Source organism: Elaeis guineensis, chromosome 11 (assembly GCF_000442705.2).
Source record: "Elaeis guineensis isolate ETL-2024a chromosome 11, EG11, whole genome shotgun sequence".
Lineage (NCBI taxonomy): Eukaryota > Viridiplantae > Streptophyta > Magnoliopsida > Arecales > Arecaceae > Elaeis > Elaeis guineensis.
Genome location: NC_026003.2, coordinates 69,688,296 through 69,693,024, shown reverse-complemented (window position 1 = coordinate 69,693,024; position 4,729 = coordinate 69,688,296). Strand labels below are relative to the sequence as shown.

The 4,729-nt window shown below is 36.6% G+C and overlaps 1 non-coding gene across 1 annotated transcript; it reads right to left on the bottom strand.

Annotated features, from left to right (window-relative positions):
* Positions 1–4,279: 4,279 nt before the first annotated feature.
* On the bottom strand, positions 4,280–4,386 carry LOC140852695 (small nucleolar RNA R71). Its single transcript, XR_012135597.1, has one exon. It is a non-coding gene; the product is annotated as a small nucleolar RNA R71 (small nucleolar RNA).
* Between the last annotated feature and the right edge of the window lie 343 nt (positions 4,387–4,729).

Sequence of the window (4,729 nt, the reverse complement as noted above, 5' to 3'; positions counted from 1 at the left end):
AAGTTTTTGATGTTTGGGGGATCGATTTCATGGGACCATTTCCAAATTCCTTTGAAAATGAATATATTCTAGTAGCAGTTGATTATGATTCAAAATGGGTAGAAGCAATTGCATGTAGAACATCCGATAGCAAAATGGTCATTAAGTTTCTTAAAGAAAATATTCTCTACCGTTTCGGTATTCCTAGGGCAATCATTAGTGATCGAGGAACCCATTTTTGTAACCGACCTTTTGCAACATTGATGAAAAAGTATAATGTCACCCACAAATTGACCACACCATATCATCCTCAAACTAGTGGGCAAGTTGAAGTGTCAAACTGACAAATCAAACAAATCCTGAAAAAAACTGTTAGTGCCAATAGAAAGGATTGGTCTTTGAAATTAATTGATGCACTTTGGGCATACCGAACCGCTTTCAAAACCAATCTAGGAATGTCTCCTTATAGGATTGTGTTTGGTAAACCATGTCACTTGCCTATTGAGATAGAACACAAAGCCATGTGGGCCATCAAATAACTAAATATAAATTTGAACGACGCTGGAAACCATAGGAAGCTTCAGTTGAATGAATTAGAAGAACTTAGAAATGAAGCCTATGAAAATGCAAGGATATACAAGGAACGAACCAAAGCATTTCATGATCAATCAATTATGAGAAAAACTTTCAATATCGGACAAAAGGTGCTCTTATATAACTCTAGATTACATCTGTTTCCAGGAAAGCTTAGGTCTAGATGGACAGGACCATTTTTAGTAAAGGAAGTCTTTTCACACAGAGCTGTTGAGATAGAAAACCCAAGTAATGGTGTTATCTTTAAAGTTAATGGTCAACGATTAAAACCATTCTTGAAATTACTTGTCGAGACTGTTGAAGATGCCATGGTTCTTTATGAACCAACTTATTCTGATTAAATTGCTTCGAGGTTTGGTCTGGCTGAAGACATAAAACTTAGCGCTTCTGGGAGGCAACCCAGTTTATTTAATTTCTAATATTTTTTTTTATTTTCAGACAAATAAATTAGATAAACTCCATTGGAGACAATGTCGGTTAAGTTGGGGGGTGTGATTTATGTCACAAATTGACATAAAAAGTATCAATTAATATCTAAATTATCTAACTTTATTAGGAAATTGATCTTATTATTATATTTTGCAGAAGAAGAGGTCATCAATAGAAAGAACAAGGAAAGAAGATTCCAACGGCATAAATTTTACGCAAAATGGAGTTAAATTGACCCAGAAATTAAAGAATGAAGAAAGAAGACTCAATTGGGTCAAACCCGAGTCAAATCAGGTCAAAATTGATCAAAAATCAACTGATTTGGTGATCTGGTTAGCCGCCTGGTCCACAGCAACAGGTGCCTGGACCATGAACCCATCGGCGCATCATAAACCAGCCAATCAGCGAGTCTCGGCTCACCACAACGCATCGCGAGCCCGATCCACGCGTGCGGTCCAGGGCTCATGAGGAGAGAGAAGAAGGTCCGAAGGGCAACCTGGTAACTTCACATCACTCGATGGTCCGATCTTCTCTGATCAAGATCCAACGCTCCATATTTTTGCGCCATCGGACGGCCACCATCACAGCTGGTCAAGATCCAACCATAATCAAGGCAATTGCAAGAATCAATAAACACTAGGACAACACGGGATCCTTCTGCAGCGCGATCCAACGGACGAAATCTTCCAGCACCATGATCAGACGGTCTGCGATGCATCCGACCTGATCCCATCTCTGCAGCACGATCCAATGGCAGCGCTTCACCCAGATCATGATCCGACGGCCCAGAATCGCTTCCGGCTTGATTTATTAGATGAATTGGGTCCTTTAGATGAAGATCGGATGGCTGAAATAATTTCTAGGGTTTCTTGATAGATTTAAGTGCTTTTTGAGCGAGATTTGAGCCCCTAAACCCCCCTAACAGCCCTCTAAAATCTCTTAGTCCCACATCTAAAGTTTTGAAAACCTTATAACCCCCAAATGCCTATAAAAAGCCCCCAAAGGCCCTTGTTTTAAAAAAAAGGATTGGGGGGGCCTTCCGATCAAGCTTGTAACCCTAGATAATGGAGTTTTTAGCTTTCTTCTCAAGCCTCGAGCTTTGAGATTTTTGTAATAATTTTTTTTATATATAAAATCTTATTTTTATGTAATTTTATCTCTTTACATTATGCAATTTATTTTTCTTGCAATTAGGATAGTTTAATTTATGTAATTTAATTTTATGCAATTAGATTAGTTTAAATTATGCAGTTTAAATTTATGCAATTAGGATAGTTTAATTTATGAAATTAGGGTAGTTTATTTTTCTGTATTTAAATTTTGCAAGTAGATTTAGATCATGTCTAGCTAAGCATCCCTTCTAGGGTTTGCGATGAAGCTAGATCATGAGTAGGGGTTTTACATAGGGTTCTTTCTTTTTCTTAGGGTTTTTTTTTCTTCCTCTTTCGCCAAGAATTTTTGATGAACTACAGTTGGGTCAGAGTCCCTTCATAGTTCATGCTTGATTCAGTGCATAGGAGGAGAAAACCCTAAGGGATCCTAGTTACTACTCTCTTGTAAAGAATCTTGATGGGTTATCGTTGGGCCTTAGTCCCTTCATAATCTATGCTTGGGAAAGACAAGAGGAGTAGTCATTAGGATCAATAAGAAAAATTCTAGGTAGAATTCCCTAATCTAGATCTAGTGGATTCAAAAACTCTAAATCCTTAGTCTTATTGTCTTTAGCAAACAACTTTCGATTTTTGATTGTCGTTAAAGCTCGCTTGAGCATAGATTTGAAAATTATTTTTAAACCAAGTCTCTGTGGGATCGATCCGTACTCGCTGGTCGTGCTACTCTGCACACTGTACGCTTGCGATTTTATTTACAAATTTTAAGATTTGCACATCAAGTTTTTGGCGCCGTTGCCGGGGATTTGGCATTTTAAATTGTTTTCAAATATTTATTCTTCGTGCTTTATAACTCTCTTTCTTTTTCCTTTAGGTTTCTAGATTTAGTTGGTGATTGCTGGAAAATTCAGGTACGCTTCTAATTTCTCTTTTATTATTTTTAGTTAATTACTTTTTTTTTTAGACCTAATCATTTGAATTTACTTAATCATAAAAAAAAAAAATAAAAAAAAAAAATAAAACAAAACAAAAGACATTTCATAATCGTGAAGTAAAATATCAAAATAAAAAAAAATTCTAAATTAAAATCTTTTACATTCTTGGTCATCTTGTTTATTTGCATTTGTATTTTCATAATTAATCTAAGGGCATCAACCCATTAACAAGATAAGGTGGGGATTTCATTACCCTTCCTTAGCCCAAAAACCATCTCCATCATATTGCATTACCTAGACCTTTAATCTTAAAATCAATTAGACGTCAACCTTAAGAAATTCGAGCTCAATAAGACAAAGAACCCTAAGAGTTCTACCAAGTTTGAGTTGTTTGATTAGTTGGTGTCTAGGCAAGTCCCTGAGGGTGGTTTGTTAAATTGGTTCAGTTGCTGGCCTGGCCAACTCGTTTGGTGTCTAGAAAGGCAACGATGAGTGAACCTCCCACCTCTTATACTTACCTGGCTAACTAGTTGATCAATCTCCACTTGGAAGGCTTGAAGGGTCATCTTGGAACAGTTAGGAGCTGTCTAGATTTAGGTTAACCCTAGGATAGATTGAGTTTAATTTATTGTTTCATTTGTTTGAAAAAAAAATTTATTAAAATTTAAATTAATTTGGTTACTTTTCTTTAGATTTAGGACTCCTTAGGATCTTTTCTTTAGAACTTTTTCTCTTTTCTTTCTTTTTCTTATACATAAAAATTTTTATAAAAAAAATTATATAAACATCGAGAACCATACACCTCGTGTGTGGAGAAGAGTGTCGGGTCGTCTAGTTAGAATTGAGTCAATTCCTGTTGTTCCAATGGCTGAACCAATCCAACCCATGACCCTTAAGGATTTGTGTTATCCAGTTGGCTCCATCCAACCATCTTGTATCAGGTTGCCACAACCCACAGCTAACAATTTTGAAATCAAACCTCAAATCATAAATATGCTTCCAAAATTCACAGGATTAGAGGATGCTTATATATCTATTAGAGAATTTGAGGAGGTATGTGCAACCATGAAACTGCAATTAACAGAGGATGAGGTCAAACTTAGATTAATCAACTTTGCCCTTAAGGATAATGCTAAGAAGTGGCTTTATAGTCTGCCAAACCATTCTGTCACTACCTAGGAGGGCTTTGTGAGAACATTTTTGAAAAAGTATTTTCTCCATCATAAAATAGCTAGGATTAGGAATGAAATAAATCAATTTTACCAACTAGCTGGTGAATCATTTTGGAAGTACTTTGATCGTTTCAAGAATCTTTTGACCCAATGCCCACACCATGGAATAGAAACTTGGAGACTATGCCAGATCATCTATGAGGGGTTAGATTCAAACTCAAGAACCATGCTAGAGTCCATGTGCCAAGGCCAATTTATGGACAAAGAAACTACTGAAGCTTGGCAATTCTTAGAAGACCTAGCCGAGAAAAATTTACAGTGGGAAACAACTAGGGAACCTGATAAAGCTACACCTTCAAGAGGAGGAATGCATCAAATTCAACCAACCTTAGCATCAGAGGCCACGATTGCAACCTTAACACATAGATTGGAAGCCTTAGAATTACAGAGACCAGCCAATGTAAATCAAATATCTGCACCCATGTGTAAAGGGTGCAATGCACCAGACCAT